Genomic DNA, 19,035 nt, shown 5'->3' with positions numbered 1-19,035 from the left:
GTTAGACTTACCAGAAGGATACGTAACGGTCAACTTGACTATCGACATAAACCACAGATTGCTAGCCTTCTGATAGCTTATCCAGTAAGATATAGGACTGGGTTTCGTCGGGAGTCGTTTCGCTCGATTGCCATTCAAGGCGTTTCAAAGCATCGATATCCACACTGAATGTATTGCGCAGGTTACAATTTTACTTTAGCGAAAGTTTAAAGTTAAGTTTGTACTTGAATCGCATATGCTTTGAGATTTCTAATTGGGTGAACTCTCTCAATGATTGTGTCTAGAAGCTAAGTACCTCAGACCTATGTACACGAAAAAACCATAAGATATCATTCAGTAAAACACGACACTGACAAACGTTGCGGATCCTAATCACAATTAAAGTCACAACAGAGATAAGTGGCATCATCGTAATCGAAAATAAGGCCCAGGTTAACTACCGACAAAAGTAATCGTCGTGTCGCTATAGTTCCAACTGGGCTAACGGGGAATGACAGCTGTTTTCGCGAGTAAGACAACTGTCATTTCCCGTCGCCAATGAGACAAATGTTTAGTTTTTTATAGATTTTATAGACAAATTTTATAGATGAGAAAATTCTAATGACGCGTATGCGCCCTTAACGTGTATATAGGACGAGGCTCTAGAGAACCGGCAGCGGACAGCTCAACTGACAATTATGGCCAATATGCATTTCTTGAAGCGAGTCGATTAGTTTATCATGCCCCTGCCATTTGTAAGCAAACACACTTAGACCCAGCATTCAAGTTCCGCTCTGGCTTTATACACACAGATATATTCACACCCTATGCTAACCGCTGATCGTCTACAATCGACAGGCTTACTCCTAAGCCAGCTTCCTACTCGAACAATGCAGGTCAGCTTATTCTCGAGTTTACAATAGGAAGAAGGCGCATAGGTACTTTGCACACTAATGTTCTGCACATCATATTAATACTGAGCTCAGAATATATATATATATATATATATATATATATATATATATATATATAGGAACAATGAAATATAGAATTTTTTTTCTCTAATGTCATCCTTTATTTTTACAGAGCTTGGACAGGCAGCCGGTGCCGGAATTTTTATATCTTGAAGATTTTCGTTTGAATATTGAGATTAGTAAGGGGAAGAGTGAGCACCACCGCGCAACAGAGAAGGGTAAAAAAAACTGTATATACATCAAAGCCGCCTCATTATTGAGCTACGAATACTGATTAAGTTAATGTTTAAAATCTTCTACGTAATGTCGAATTTAATTTGATCCGCTAATGTTTGGAAGGTAATTCCGCGGGTGAACTTATGGTATTTCTAACAACTCGGTCTACCCTATGCAGACGGTGACGGGGCTTCTTCTAGTCCTATAAATCTCGTTGAGATAGTGTCATTTGCGCCTATTGAGAGGAAAAACTCAGTGCAAGTTACGGTGGTTTGCAAGCTATATGCTGATCGATGTTTACTTAGGTACGATTCGTCCCTTTGTCGTCTCTTGATTTCCATATCAGTACATTATTTTATCTTGCAGCTTTACGGGATATACAATCGAAATATGCCTGTAACTACTTTGTCACGTCAAAAGATCTTAGTTGAAACATCGTTTGCTAAATATCTGTCTAGTTTGCTATGTCTTTCTCTCTCCCTGCAAGTCTCTATATATAAATGGCCTATAAATTCTTGTTGGAGCTTGGTGCCCCGGTGTAGCGGACGACGGGAGCCGGCAAATTAAGGTGAAAAGAGATAGACTCAAAACTTGTTCAATAGTCCACATTCTGCACACACGCACGCACTCTCTTGCAGCGATTAGTTCAACCATAGTGACTGAATTTTCTCCCACTATATGGCAGCGTATGTTTATAGACATGCTGCTTAACATTGACTGCGAACTTTAAGTTAGCCGCAATCAAAACGTATTAGCGGTTAGAAGATTCGACGTAGTTTCGGAGCGGCTGCGATGGTTAGCAGCGGTAGCAGTAGCACGCCTCTGACTAGTGACTAATTTCTTAAATATTACCATGGCGATGAGACAGCGCAAGTGCGCCCTCGCCTATCCATTCGCAGACTTTGTAAAGTACCTACTGTTTTCTGAGCATGCCGAACAAAAGCCACAAATCTCACTACCCGCCACACCAATGGGCGGATATATCGTCATCAGCAGCGTCACTGGCCAACGCTGCGGTCCAATCGGTGGACAGTAAGAAAATGCGATCTCACGTTCCGCTGAACCCAAGCACGCACGCCAAAACATACACAACGAAATAAGGATGATTGCATTCACCGGAGGAGTCACTTTATTGATTCATTTTATTAGGCTAGCACACACATACACAAACACATATACGCAGAATAATTTAGAAACAAAGAGGCAGTCGCCTAATTGAAGACACGGCAGCGACAGGCATCACTTCCTCTCTGTTCCTTCTGCTCTCCTTTTTTAGCTTGTTGTTCCTTTTCTTGACATTGGTCTCGCAATGAAGATTTATTCGTGCGGCATGCTACAAACTTCGCCCCAGTGCGCCTTATCCTTGTATTCGCTCTAAAGGGTCATCTCAGTGACAAAAGCAGGACAACTTATGGTTTCCGATAACGCCCTGTACATTCGTTAATATGGTAGCAATGCTGTGGTGGGAGGTTTGACGCAGGGGGGCAAACAAGCACATAAGCAAGTAAACAACGCAACGCACTTGGACGATTTACAAAGGGTACAATGTTGCTAGAACTGGTTATATTGAAGTTCGGAGTTGGGACGTGGCTGACGCGGCAATTTTTTTGCCGCTGGCTGGTCGCTTTTAAAGAGTCTTCACTTATTGGGCGTCTGACATAGATAGAGGTCGTTGTTGAAGACAATTTATTTGCTTACGCGGGAAGTTGAGAGCGGTATTACATTGTGGAATTGCTCTCTACATTCACGCGATATCAGGGGTGCAAATGTGGCGTGTAACCGCTTCATCTGTGTCCCATGCTTTATGCACTAAGTGAATGGCGTTCTATTATGAGCGCATATGGAGGCGCATACTTACGTTGGCTTAAGTCCATCGATAAGTTTTATTGGCCATTTTTGAAACCCGTTAATAATGCATTGATGACGATGTCGCTAACGGCATAATGCTTATCATGGTGATCGTGCCGTGATGACGTCATTTCATTATTTTGATATGATTATGATATATATATATCATTAATGGCGCTGCTGCAAGGCAACGACTACCATCAACTAAAGATGGCCGTCGCTTGTCATGGTCGTCGGCCCTAATTGTAAGCTGTTTCCCAAGTAGGGGTAGTGTTTGTTTACTGGCTGCTGAATCAGGATTATACTTGTACATGAGTACAATTGCAAAATTCGAAACAGAAGAAAGACAGACAAATACGAAGGCAAGCTGAAGTTAGTGTAAAAAAATTGCTATGGCACTATAGATATTCGCCAATCCGAGTATGAGCTAAATGACAACATTCGGTCTGTTTTATAAATCTATTACATTTGGGCGCAGACCTGTCTGCCGACAAACATGGCGCAATCGTACCACCGAATCGGAACGTTTACGGCGGCGTCCTGTTGCCTATAGGAAAAAGTTTCGTATAGAAAGAACTTGATCCTTACATTACCATCTTACCCGTTGACTTTTGGCAACGTTAAAAAGGAAATAGTTTTTTTGGAGAACACGATTTGAGATTTATTGGAAAAATAATATTTTGTTAGTCAGAAATATCCCTACTTGTCCTTGCACACTCATGCAGGGGAGGAGCTTATGTAATGAGCAGTGCTCATAGCGGCAATCATGTTAAAGTAAACTTTAAACAGATTAGACAAGTTGAAAAGTAAGAAAACCGTTGTTGGCTGAATAATTGAATTACTATAATAGAGATACAATCTACTATCTACCCACTAAATTGTAATGCTGTTATCTACAGATCGCAGTAGAGAGACGTTCTCATAGCGTTTTATCTATATTATGATGGATTTTATCACTCTTTTGTGACCGCATTTTTCGCTGCATAAGCAGATCGCTGAATAAGAGGATACAAATTCTGTTGTGCCCTCTTATAGAAGCGTGTGCAAGGTGGGCGGGCCAGTGCTGAGAATATGTCAACCTCTTTGTCAGAGCAAGCATAGAGTAACTGATAGTCAACAAGAATGTTACTGATCTGACATCTCACTGGATATTTAATGGTTGAATGGCTGAATTGGTTAAAGGTAACGAAACAACGAAAATGAGATTGTCGGTTAAATGCTTTAAGGCCGTGTAATTTTTTTACTGGCTATTCTCATCCAAGATCAACGTTTAAAGAAACGTGCTTGAAAAGCAAGTCGCAAAAAGTTCAGCCTTTGTTTATTTTTTGTTTATAACCAAGTTTTACTACTATTTTATTGGCCACGATTGACTTGGTCAACTTTCTGGAGGTAAACCGCTGTTTAATATCTATATGTATTTGCAAGGCGTTAACTTGAAATTCAGATATAACGTTAGCATAATTTTGGTTCATTCAGCGCTTTGTGTCATAAATTCAAACTTCAATGCAAAAGACGACTAGCGCCACTTGAAGATGTTGAAAATAGGTAGAGGATAAGACCAACCAGCGTTGGTCAAGGTCGAGTTAAATGGTTTTTCCGCCATACACTTCAGTATGAATATAATCGAAAAGTGCCTCCTACTATGTGTCGTAAAGCCTTTCAATAGCTTGGCTGATAGGGAAGCAAAACAGGGGGAAAGCGTATGGTATCGTATAGCAACCTTTGTGCGGCGGTAGTGCGTGTAGATTGTATAGAACAAGGCTGAACCCGAAACGACAAACCAGTAAGAGGCCAGTGATCGCGCATGCGGTCGACTTTATCAGCCCTCGACGTTGAGGTCGAGTACGATGGCCGGTAGGAGATTGTGTCCCTCCAATACAGTGTTGTTAATTTCTGTTAGAAACCGAGCATGAGAACCTTCGTGTAGCTATTATCGTATATTTTGTAAGCGGTTAGGTCTGGTCTCTTGCCACCTTTATTGTCCTCGTGCAGACGTCAATCAAGAGGCGGAGTCTGTATTCGCATAGAGGTACATGTGAATTATGCCTGCAGATTGATAGCGCTGCTGTGAAAGGTGACGAAGAAATGCAGAAGTTTTTGGCATTGACCACATCTAATACAGCTGTCGTCAATGTAGACCTAGCTTTAATCAGGGATTGGGGGTCGGGCTTCCATAATGCTTAAAAGTAGACCATAATCATGTCGTACCGTTGGTCGCTCACAAACGAGGATAACATTTTAGGCTATCCTCTTGTAATGGGCAGTAACATGCCCAAAACTGGGTCACGTTGTGGACATGAATGTAAACAATAAGCCGCGGTACTTGAAGAGTGTCAGTAAATGACAACAAACCAGCTTCGATAGTCAAACCAATTAAATGATCGAGAGCGTGTTACACGTGTCAGTTTTATTGAACAAATGAACTTCATTGAATGCTATTGACAATCTGTCCGAGGCCGACCCTTCCTATGTATGAGAACGGCATACGCCTTAGCTTCGAGGGGCAATACTTGCCACTCGCAGATGACCGTATTCGTTTTGATTTCTTGCTCGTTCTATGATAAGGCTTTATTACTTTTCTTGGAAATAAATTACCCTGTGTAAGTAAACCATCTGTTTAAAGAAAATATACACTACAATGGAGGTAGAGCGTGACCGTTTGGCATACTGGCGGACTAGCTGGGATTCTCGTGCTGTCGAAAATGCCATACATATGTCTTAGCCTTATTTAGCTAGGTAATTTATTATTACTTTGGAAGCAGTCCTATGTTGAGCTGTACCTTCTTCTAAAAAAAGTCAATAGCGTGACGATCCTGAGCGAATAAGTAGGCCAATACGTACCGGTCATTCTCGTCATGTTTATATTCGACGATAACCTTTTAAGACGCGTTCACATTAAACCAATATTGATACAAGCCGATCTAAACAGCAGCTCTCTTCATGTTATTATCATCTATATCTAGGTTGATGATGTGAAGGGCACAATGGTGAGTGAGCCGCTTCGAAGTTCGGTAATGGTAAATCCCGTCACGGATTGTAATTTTGCTTGTCAGTTTCGTATACATCTAGCATTATAGGAAATTTACTGGAAATATAAATCAAGGATAAAATGTCGATTATATGTGAGAAGCCCTTTTCAGTAGTTAGCAGACATCTGTATATATTGTTTTGTTTAGTTGTTCAGCCAAACGCTTCCATGTCTTGGAAGAAGATGCGTCTAGCGTATTAATTGACCTTCGTTTCCAGTATCACCTATATAGCATATAACAAATTTATAGGCTCCGATTGTGCTTGACGGCTTTCGAAGGCTCCTATCCCGCAGAATGTCCGTTTAAGTGTAAATCAAACGATATTGAAATTGTTTCTGGATTACAAATTTTACTCATTGAATGCATCCGACTACTAATTACTTGTCTAATGAGACCACCCTTTCGAAAAGAAATCCAAGATAGAACTTAGCAATTGTCCTTTATGGAATGGCGGACTGTTTCGCAGTTGGTCCTATTCGATCTATTTTTTATTCAAACTTCTAGATTGCCCAACTGTAACCAAGTAGAAATGGCAAAGCGGTAATTTTAACTTTCTGCTATAGAAATTATTAAGTAGGATATCTCTATTGATTGATTCAGGTATACTATGATTGATTTGTCGGCTGCATAGCATGCTTATATAAAGTATAGTGAAAATTATCCCTATTTATTATATACATCGTAATTCATCGACAAATGTACAAAGTGACGGAACATCAATAAAATCATCGATCACATTAATATAATTAAGATACAATGACTGTGTTCTTGATATTTCAATCTGTGAATCTACCTAGCTTGTACTGTTCTGACCGGGCATTTAGGAACAGACTGACTAGCAGTCAGCCGCATTTTTTACAACGCATGTGAGTTGCTGTTGTAAGAACTCTTCCGATAAATTTGAACATTTAAGATGCAACACATGGTCGCACAACGGTTTATTCGCCCATGACACATTTAACGCTTAACCTGGTCCCCGGAACAGGATTTCAATGAAGCTGGTGCAATGCATCCGATCAGGGCGATCCTACAAAAGAGCTAAGTTGGTATAGGTGTGATGAAATGGTTCGTCTGATCAACTGGCGTAGCCACTGCTTTTCTTTTTGCTATTGAATGATCTGCCTCTCGATGTTGAAAATTGAACGGAACACATAAAAATGCTGTTTTACGACAGCAATAAGTATCATCCTTGAAAACAGCCGGGCAGCTAGCCCTTGCAAGATCCGATTCACGTATAATCAATATGCAATAGATGAAGATCATGAAGTTCCATTTTGGAAGCTGTCTTGCTGCTCCCGACATGCTCCTTATAGTAAGAACGGCTTTGAGGTACGTAATTAACTTTAAATATTACATGCAATTTTATCTATGAATGGCCAAGCCTTTTCAAAACACGTAGTGGGCAGGGTACGGCGAGCAATGGTGGTATTTATGGCAGCTTCTTCGGCGTAACTCGAAAATCCCGGCCGAATTAAACTTGCGCCTCTAAAACGCGCTAGGAGTTTTCACTGCTCATTATTGAACAGACATGTGTACCTTTGAGGCGATACCCCACTGCTTGCATAAAAAATATTGCACCAAATGTCTAATCCTTACATTTCTCTAAAATGCTTTATAGTATGCCTTCTTAATACCTGCATTCTGCACTAAGAAAGAAAAAAGTACATTGATCGGCGCTGATAGGGTTTCGCTGTACGCTATTTTCGTATTATATAACATAGGGTATCTGCAAACGTCAACTCGCGATTCCTTATGCATTTCAAGCTGCAATGAACTCTGACTTTTGAGTGAATACGCTTAAGCTGCGTTGCTCTAGTTCCAGAAAATGCTTGTTTAGTAACGAAGGCAGATGTCAAAGACCAGTATTGATTTTCGTACTGGCAGAGTAAATTTTTCCCCGTGACAGCTTAACGGGTAATGTATTTACTTGCTAATTTTAGGGACACATTATGGTCTAGGTTCGAACCCATAGGGCGGAGACAGATTTTGTTTCGTTCAATTGTCTGATGGGATGCCTAACAGCGACACCAGACTTTGCCCAAGACACAGAGAGTAAGCAGATAGATCTAGTATGCGCAATCTGGACTCGGTCGCCTTGTGTATATGGTTCAATGCTGCATTAACACCTGTATGCTCCGTGCGAGTGGTGATTGGGGGTAATTTTAGTGGGGAATTGTCAGCTTTTACCTCGACACGGGTAGCGCATAAACTAAACGTTTGACGTGAATTTCAATTATAAATAAGTGCACACATTAGAACGATAATGGTAGTTTAAGAAGTGTGACTTTATTATTATTACGTTATTTTTTTGATTTCACAGTAATCATTTAATGCAACAATATCGTCCTAGCGGACGATATGTCTTTATGTGGGGCAGTAACGCGAAACTAGCTTTTGGTCGTAATGACATCTTAATCATAGTAATCATTATTAAATGTTTACATGCTAATTCACTTTCATTCTCTGATGCTTCGCTCAACCGTTCTGCCGTAACGTCGGCAAGGTTTCAGTTGTTTGACTGCGACCATTTTTATTTGGCCCTGTTGTTTTACCAACAATATATTTGCCGAGAGAAACGCTTACAGTTCTATATACACATGTTCATTGATAACAAATCATTGATCGTAATTTGTGTGCTAAGGCTGAGAGCACTCTAAGTACACACAACAAATTTCCAGTGGCAAACCAGTTCAAAGTCGAAAGTAATTTTGGGTCTGAATTCAGCTCTAGGCATAGTGTCGTGTTTTCGATTGGGATCATGTAATAGCCTTCAAGGGCAACACGGGAATAGTTGCTCGTCACAACGGAGCAGTACTTCTTCTATGATCGCTTGATTTTTGTATCGTTGTTATTTCACAAAAGCTTTATCTAATACACACTCCTGATGAATGAACCGAGGGCAACGATCGGACTGCTCACAGCTGACACCGAATAACGAATCAACAATAATACGCACCTATCTTTTTGGCGTGTACACACTTCTTCAGAATCATCTTCGAGCGTCTTCATCAGATGCGAGCATTAAACTAAAGAGTTAAAAAAAATAAACTAAAAAAAAGGTCGGACTTAGTCTTAAACTCGATTATCGTTAGGAGGGGTGTATTATAGACGTAAAGGTTGATGCTTTGTCAGTTAGATTCGTTTGCCGTCCTCTAATTCGTCACAGGGAAGCTAGCGGGTCACGCGTCAGTCGACGCATTTCCGTGACGACGTTTGAGGCCCGCATCAATGCAAACGGTGTTACCGTGCTTTGCAATCAATTTCTACCCATGCAGACATAAAAAAGGCTACAGAAACCTAACATGTTTCTTGCAACTGACACCACATAACCTTTTACAGTCGTATTACTAATGGGATAGTAACAATCGTAGTAATTCGTCAAGTCAGCCATACTCGGCCTAATGGTGGATGAAATATAGTGTACGCCGATGACAAACAAAGAGCGTTTTGCGGCGTGATGGAAAGATTAGCATCTGTTTAAAGTGAGCTCACAATGACAATATCATTTCACTTGGAACAAGCCATCCTGGTACTACGAAGAGTGGAGCACGCAATCAAGGAGTTGAGACACATTCGTTCATGATCTCTGAACAGACCACTATGCTCTACAAAGGCTCTGACACACAGTTACGTTTGCATAGCCACGCGAACAAACGCATCGAGTGCAGAGTATGCGTGATAGATGGCAACAGGGACTTACGGAAGGCCTCATCATTTGAATGGATATTTAAAACATTGAAAAATGGGCTGATAATGTAATGCTATTAGGACGGTCGCTAAGCAACGTACTGAGTCTGTATGGGCTATGCCTATGGGCTTAACTCGTCGATCTTTCGGCCAGATCCGCCGCTCTTGATCAAACAAATACACTCTCGAAATGCTCTTTTACCCAAAAAGTAACTTAAGTGCAGTTACACAAAATGACCGAAACCTTTCTTTAGTAAATAAATGTAATGAGGCAAATGCTGCCAATATCAATATGCCCCGTGCTATTAGATTCACAATAATGTATAGCTTCCTTTTCATGTTCTACTAAACATAGGGTTACAGGATCGTTGATATATTCATTGCGTACTCTTAATAGAAAATCACTGTAGCCGCGCACTTCTGGAGGATCCCGCTTAGACTTAGACGTAATATTAATTTAATTCATTAGTCCTTTTCTGCCTCTGGTAGTCGACTGGCGCCAACAATAGGTGCATCCCTACAGTTAAACACATTTAACGTAAACGCATCCCTTTGGGACTTTGCACACTATAATACAGTAGTTTATTTAAATTGAGTATCCGCAAGGAAAAAATACCACGCGCTGCGCAAGTGTAATAAGCGGTAGGACCTTCTCACTCTGTCCTTGTGGACAAGACTATCGAAGATGGCCGAAAACAAATGTTCGCCGGTTAGCCGTTTATGCTTGCCTATACAAAACATGGAACAAAGAGCACTGTAACTGGATGGAATTGTCTCATTAGTTTATCCTGTGGCGAGTGCTTCCAAGTTTTATAATAAACACTCATCGTATTCATTGGAAAAAGTCTCGGCTTGATTTGAGAGCTTGAAAAAAAACTCAAATACACAAATTTTACTAGTGTACTCCATATTCAAAAGCGCTTAAGCATTCTCACTGAAAAATTACGATTGGTAATCTATAGTCAAACAATTTAAAGGAAACGTTTAAAGTACATGCGTCTACAGATAGAATAAAAATCAACAGGGTTTGAAGATTAATGGCTAAACATTACTGCTCGATTCTATACGAACGAGTTTAATATAAAGCTGCACTTTGTTGTACGCCTAAATGGGGCATGACTCTGTAACGCGCGAAGCACCTGCATCTGTGAAGAATTGATCACACAGATTATCGGCTTACGTTTGGATATCTTCGTAAATATGGAATTCCCAACGGCGGGAAAGCAGCAGCAAGCTGCCCCAAGGGCAGTCGCAAAAGAATTATGGCTAGCACTTCTTAGTAATGGCGAAAACAATTTCTAGCGATCTCGTCAAACCAATCGTCAAACCAAATCGAAGGACCAAAAGGTATCTTCGGCGAAACCGAAGACACCTTTTGGTCCCAGCGCCACTCAGAACTAAGTTAATGCAATAGAACTATACAATCAACTTCTGTTACCCGCTACCTCGACTCAATAAATCGATGCGTAACATTGGCGAAAACACAGACTGTATCACCTCTACGCTACACGTTGCACTGGCAGCCGACCAGTGCTATTGATAGTAGAAGTTGCGCTGATGATTTCAATTATGATCGAAGACAGTGCGTGCGGTAGAGTCGACGTTATCGCTACTATTGTTGTATTTAAATATATTAACGTACAGCAGAACACACCGATAAGTCTACGAAAAAGTTAAGTCGATAGTGTCAACTTGGTAGCAATATGAAGCCAATACTTGTCTTAGCCGATCTGAACATCGGAGTCAACGTATCGGAACAAGCCAGAACAATCGTGGTGGAGCTCTGAGTGTTTCAAGACAAAACGCACATCGCTTAGCAAGGTGACTTTTTTTTTGCTCCGAACCAAACTTTTTGCTTTAACGTCCACTCGGCATGAAAAAAGTTTTACAAGTTTAAGAATATGTGTACTTTTCGTCTTCCTCAATAAAAAGGGGCATCGAACTTATATAAAACAGACAAAATAAGGAGATGCTAACAATGTTGGATATACAAGCCTTTGCCAGAGATGCTCGCATAGTGCCTAGGGTTTCGTTTGATGTATCGTAATACACTGCCAGAGGAACAGCGTAGGTTTAGCACCGCAAGATCAACGGTAACACATTGTGGGATCTTCATCAATCAAACCCAAACAACACTATCATGGCTAAATTAGTCGTTTTATTTCTTTGACCTTCTTTAAGGCAGCGTTTGACTCTCGATCGAGAAACGTCGTACGAACAAAGCTGACGCAATAGAGTGTGACACGCAGACCTAGGCAAAGCTTAACCTGCTAAAGGGCATCCTTTGAAAGCATGTTACTATAGTTGTCGATGAGGTAACTGGAAGGTCGGCGTTAAACAGACAACAAGATTTGTTACCATGAGAGCAGATCGCACCCGGAGCAAACGCTAATGATTTGTTTTCAACTACGGCGGAAAATCCTGAGTTTAAATGAATGAGGTGTAGATCGAAATCGTGAAGTTCAGCAGAGAAGGTATGCTTTCATGGATGGTGGAAGCTTAAAAATATTCAATTCCATTATATAACTCGGCCCAACATTAACAACATTTGAGGATCTGAAGTTTGCACCAGCTGCTACCGTTAATAGACGAATAATCTTTTTTATAGGGATATAGGTTAGTGCATTTGCATACGACCGGAATGCCCGAAGCTGTTTTCCTTTATCCCGTGCATTTTATATGTGTGCCGAATCTGGAGCTCACTTGCCGGCGTAGTGCGGTACTGAGTGATACCTCATCGCTTATTTAGGATATCTGTGGGAAGTTCGACCGACCCGTGCCAAGCAGAAGCATCTCCATAGATAGACAGGAAAAAAAGAAGTGGATTTTCTTTTCGAAACACGACCGCTCACTGTTCATGGTTGTAAATGCATTGACAAAAATAATGGCCACGTAGCAACGAACTTTAGAGTCTGTGGATTTCATCATCGGGGGTTGGCGAGGTACAGAAATACAGTGAGCCAAATCAAAACCAGGTGCGCTAGGTATCAGTGAATCCGTTTACCCAAATCTATATAGTACAGCTGATATAATTAATATTTAATGTATAGCCAATAATGCATTATTTAACAGTTATAATCAGATCTCGTTATGTGATGTATACTTAAAATTTCTGTACTTTATGTTACGGAAATGTGGATACACATTATCGTTTGCTTGATCTTTTCTTAAGCGGCACTTAAGCCTACCCACCTCGCACGACGCCCGTCCTCTGTAGGCATCGAACAGTCGATGACCTGTCGCTGACAGGTGCCGCAATGCCTCCTCAGATCGTAAACTCGGAATCTTCAATTTCGGATCGAGAACTTATTTTCAACAAGATGCCATTGAAACTTAACGATAAATAGAACTTAAGTAAATGCAATAGTTCCTACTTACAGTGGATATTAACTGCATATAATGTGTAACGCGTGGCCGGCTATAAATTGTAGTCTCTGAAATCGCCATTCAGTGCTCACAAAAGCCGTAAGCGGCCCACATGCGCATTTTCTATCAAAAACATCATGCGATTCGTCAAAAATTAACGGAAAGACCGTGCTAGTATTTTTTTAAAACCGACACGATCATGTTCATGATTACGGTTTGCAAACGATTCCTATTATACGATTTATAGATGCATAAAAAAAATAGATCAAATAGTGTAAACGGGTACAGTTTTGTTATTGGTTTAGCATTTTCTATATATTAACAGGCCGTTATTAATACGACCAATTAAATTTTTTGCGAACTTATCTACAGCGGTCATGGATTTCTAGCAGGCAGCTGGCTTTAGCTTGCCGTTCCGAATATTAAGTAGATTTTATCGATAGTATTATTGTATAAAAAAACGTTATCGTACTAGACAAACAAAAAGAAAGTCGTTCTTTCAAAGATACGCCAGTATACGTCTTGGATTCTTTATGGCTTTAAACTGATATACACAGTGGCGTTTGAAATATACTTCATTATGGCATACAGAATTGTGTCGAGATATAGCTAGGGTAATTTTATAATCGTAGAAATGATATGCTAGTATCTGAGTTTGATGATTTGGCTATCTTTGGACTGCATTGTAGAAGGCATTGTCTCACACGTCTTGGCGGATACAGTTTGAGATTTGTAAGGTCAGAAGGTTTCTATGCTGGTGTAGTGATAACGTGTTCCCGTATTGAACTCAAGGACACATGATGCTGTCTGAGCGCGAAGCCAGACTGTTTTCGCCGAAAATCATCCGCTTAAAGCAACGCTTAAAGGCCGTACTGCACGTAGAACATTCCTGTATATCCGGGACGAAGCCAAGAACTTACAGGCAAACTGTACCCTCTGAGAGAAGTTAGGGCCAATGTATCGCCCGGTAAAAATGTGGCTCGATTATCCATATTGGCAAAAGAGTGAAGGCCATGTCCAAACAAGTTGACTTATGGCTTCTTAATGATACACGTCGTGCAATGTTACCACTATGCGATAATAGTCAGTCTCTATATGCTAAAAATCTTGCTGAAGCACCCGCATTGTTCCAAGCCGAACGAGGAAATGTATAAACTAGTGTGAATATTATCTACGACAGTTAGAGTAAACATTTTGTGTGCTTCTTAGATTATAGCTTAGCAGAAGCGAGGTTGTATAGCTTAGCGTAATTACGGGGCATCCCGTTTTGACAGATTAAATTTACGGACAAATCCCTTCTATAAATAGACAAGTGACACAAAACGAAAATCTATGAAACAGCAAAATTATGCGGCTTTAGTTGTGCATACAGGATACTGCCCCTTGGAGTATAATTAAATCAACACCTTCCATCTACCGCGCAGCTCTACCATTGAAGCGACTGTTTGGATGCGACTCCCACCTTTTCTTATTGACACGCAGCATATTCCAGATACAATGCAGCAACGACGTCAAGCAGAGCGTAAGAACATATGACTCAATCTGTACTACAAACGATGTATGTTATTTCCGAGTTGAAAAAGGAAATTCGGAAGCTTTCAGTTACCAACTGCCTCACCAGTAATAAGAACAGCAGTTATGCCACGGAACATGAAGTCTTCGGGTCTTCGTTGTCTTCTTGTTTTCGCCGTCATCGTCATCGACATCGACGTCGGGTCCATATCATGAAACCCCTTTTCCCCGCGAGGCTGCCTCCCTAACGCGTGCCTCCTATTCTTCCTAAATTCGCTCCTATAATCTCGGTGTCTCCGCCGACTTGCCGAACTCCCACCCGTCCGCCAGCCAGCCAGTCCGTTGTTTGTTCGCTCTAAAATACATGTCAGCCGTCGTCTTCCGTTGGCAATGAACACCACGAAGAGACCATTTAGAAATGGCGCGTTACGTTCGTTTGATAAGTTGAAAGATATGCAGTCAGCCGATGATGTCGACTGACCTTGGAGACAGACGACAGGCTAGCGCAACCAGCGGTAGCAGCTGCAGCTGAGGGCGTAACGATGGCTGAACGTCTTTCCGCCAAGGCTAAGGTGAAATGTTTTTCGTCACTAAATGTGTGTTCATGAAGAAGAACTCATAATGTAAGCGATAAGAGCACGGGCTCGTCGGTTATGGGCATTCAGTAGGTCGAATGGTTTTTGCACGAATGGTGTTCGGTACGGAAAATGAATGCAAGTACGAGACTGCTGTTTTACCCTCTAAACATAACACCAATGCCAAGAAAAGTTCCCTCTTACTCATTATACGCTCGTATGCTAAGGCACCGATTATACAACAGGACAACTGTTCAAAACAAAGCAAGTTTTTACAAACAGTAGACTTTACCACAAATAAGAAAAAACACGTAAAAATAGGTGTGTATATAGGCTATAATTGTCAAATTTGAAGTGAAACTAATCAAGCCTGTCTGTTATAGAGAAGCATTAACGTGCTCATGATAAAAAACGTAGACAAACGTGTACATCGGCGGAGGATATGCGGCCGTCGTCCAGTTGGCAAAGGCAATTTCAGAAAACAAATAAGTAATTGTGGCGTACTATGAAATAAACAGGAAACGCAAATATGTGTAACGCACGGGAAATACAATGACATTGAACAAGTCCTACTACAAATAATTTCCGAAGTCTGCAATGACACACCGCGTATAAAAATCAATATTCCCCTTATTTTTATACTTTATATATTTGTCACCTACAACATTTCAGGTTTAACGTCTGATACTGTGCTTAAATATTGATAAATGTCTTAATTATTATGTACAGGGTGTTCAAAGAATTAAACAATTATATGAAAGCCTAGACGATATGCGACGAATCCGCGTAAACTAGATTCATTCGCTACTTTGAAAACGCATGCCCAAATATTTTCAAGCAAAAAAAAAAAGGAAAATTCTAACAAAAGATCTAGGCAAAAGCGTTTATCATTTAGCATTGTGTTGACAGTAAAATTTTTTGACCTTTTTATCTTCTTGCACATTTGGCCTCTAGCAACTATCTTGATATGACTTTAGGCAAAAGGCTTGTTCGGTTTGATTTTGCCTTATACCCATCAGATGCACGAATAAACAAAGAAATACGTTTGCACACAGACACATACATAGATGTAATGTTGAGTAGGTATGTGTCGTGACGAAACTTATACCAGGGCCTGTTATCTAAGCAGGACGCCTAATTTCGGAAGTACAGAGTCCGAAGCAAGTCAGCTGTGAATATAGGGGTTTCTATGCCTGTAAAAATATGAATACATTTTTAAAAGAATGCAAAACAAGGTAAATTAATATATCATTATTATAGTGTACACAGTATGTATTTTTGTTACGTATGCCAATAGAACTTAGCCAATAGAATAGCATATTTAAAAAGCCCGTCCTTATGTACACCTAGCATTCTCACGTCCCCTATTATTTGTCATTTCTTTTGTCTAGACACAAAACGTGAAAATAATAATTAAAACGTAATAATGATAATTGTTAGTAAGTAAAAATGAATAATTTAGTAACTTACTACAAAAGCATTTGCTAGATAGAACATATTTAAGATAGGCGCACCAGTTTGAGAAAAGGCTAGTGAACTCGTGCGAAAGAAGCCTGAGAAAGACGGCATAAGTCAACGTGCTTCACATATCTTAGGTAATCGAAACTATATTTTTATTTGGTAGGGTTTTGACACAAGCTAGAAAAAACAGCGACATCAAGCAAGGTGTCCAAGGGGTTCAGCTTCTTGAACTTAATGTTTGCCAACAATACAATTTGCATCATTTGCATAAAATCGCCAATTGCTAGCCACATGTATTAGGATCATCGTGCCAGCAACATCACTGCCTTATAGCGAAGCTGGTACTGAATAGTTTCAGCAATGTAAAGAAAATTCTGATCTACGACCTTTGCACAATCGGCCTACATGTATCATTGTCTCCCAAAAACGTATCTTGAACCTTTTCCACGAAAAGATTATTATTTTTCCAAATCTCTCACCCTTTGCAAAGTCTAAGTGATTCTCAAAGCCCAATTTCCACGACACCAAACTACTGGTTCGGGTTTGTCCATCTCGTATTCTTCTTTGCTGTTATCTTCTGAATCTTTTTAGGTAAGCAAACATATAATAACGGGAGTTATATCTATTGAGCTACAATTATGCTATTGTTGTCTGTTATGGGAGCAAAGCTTTTGAAGCTTTATATCATACATTTTTTGCTACCCTCCTCGTTCTTTCCGACTTTTTACTTTTTTAGGCAATATCAATATGAGGCATTCAAGTGGACGCCACTGCCAACAGTCTCGCTGGGTCTTCATGCTACGGGTCTCTGTGCGCCGCTCGTCGTTCCTTCGATCCAAGCTTTGGGTTTAGCGTTGGTAACAACCGGCTTTTGTGAGGATTTTTTCATTTCAGTCGTCAGTTTTTAGTCAGCGCGACACATCTGCTTTGTTCTCTAATATATCGCTTTTCTATTTTCTCTCTCTTTCTATAACTTGCTTCTAGCGTTCCTTTTACTATTGGCAAGCCCTTGGTAACCGACTTATAGAGGTCAGGCCGCTGTCGCGTGCGTCGCTGCTGTGCAAGTGTTGATACTGACAATCGAGTGTTTATTTATCTAGAGACTATTGCAACCGTCTTGTGCGAAGTAGGCAGAGCAAAGAAACGACTTCAGTGGCCACAATCTCATGAGGAATATCCGTGTATGTGCGTTCGTGTAACAATTGGATTAAGATACCTTTTGCTGTCACCGACTCAATCGATGTACGCGGAACGACCAGTAGTGAGCAACGACGAACAAGGTCTGAAAGGGCGTTGACTAGTTAGTCCCTATGTCACTATTGACACTGTCCTGTCCACTAAGAAGTAGTCAAACTAACCAGATGCCACAGGACTAAAAAAGCTAGTGAGCCGTAACACCGTTTCATTCCATAGACGCAATTGAGACAGCGGTAGGCACAATGGCAAGGCCTGCGTTTACCATTGTAGCTAGCGTCGCGCTCATACCTTGTCTGTCCGATGCTAGTGTTGTTTTATCTGTACTATTATGAAATATATATTAATCTAAAAAAGGATTTCCATCGGAAGGAGTAATGCTATGCAAGCTACTTATGTGTATATGAAGAAAGAGAGGCTTCTATAGGGACGAGAAAAATTATACGTACATTAAATATTGTACTATAAATCTAAATAAATAAGATAAAAGGAGAGAAATAAAGATCAATGAAATATGAACACTTGATGTAAGTTTGCTAATGTTCTTCGATAAGTATATATATATATATATATATATATAACCATGTGTATTTGCAATAGGAGCCGAACTTGACTTAAGTTACTAATCAATAAGAATAATATTAAAAGCAGCTCTTCATAGAATGGCTTATATAAATATAGTTATTGTCCATTCAGTCAGAATCTTCGAATATACCTACGGCTAGTAGCTTTCGACCCCTGAAAATTTGCTCGATCTTATAATTTGAAACGTGATACGCGGCGAAAGCTTAGTTTACTATGTAGCATTGCAAACCCTACCTTAATACATCTGTCTTTATATATTTGCGGTGAATTTCACAAAGTTAAAGTTAGCTTCGTATAGGCCGATAAGAACTAAGATACACAAAAGCCAGACCGTTCAAGCTTCCTATTGATACTGTTAAGCGTTATGGTCATTCATGTTAACAATACCAATTGTTTTTATAAATTGCTGCTTGTTTACATTTATCGTACGGCAGCATTATTATATAAAGCCTACGTACAAGATAGGAAATATATATAATAGTTATGTTTATATTATGGGTAGGTTACGAAGTTGGTACGTTCGTTGACGAGTTCGTCGCAGAGGTACGGTGGAGACTAGTCGGTCGATTGTCCGGATGGCTTTCGGATTCATCTGGATCATTGTGACAA

Source organism: Varroa jacobsoni, unplaced genomic scaffold, assembly GCF_002532875.2.
Source record: "Varroa jacobsoni isolate VJ856 unplaced genomic scaffold, vjacob_1.0 scaffold_920, whole genome shotgun sequence".
Classification (NCBI taxonomy): domain Eukaryota; kingdom Metazoa; phylum Arthropoda; class Arachnida; order Mesostigmata; family Varroidae; genus Varroa; species Varroa jacobsoni.
This window is presented reverse-complemented; position numbering follows the sequence as displayed.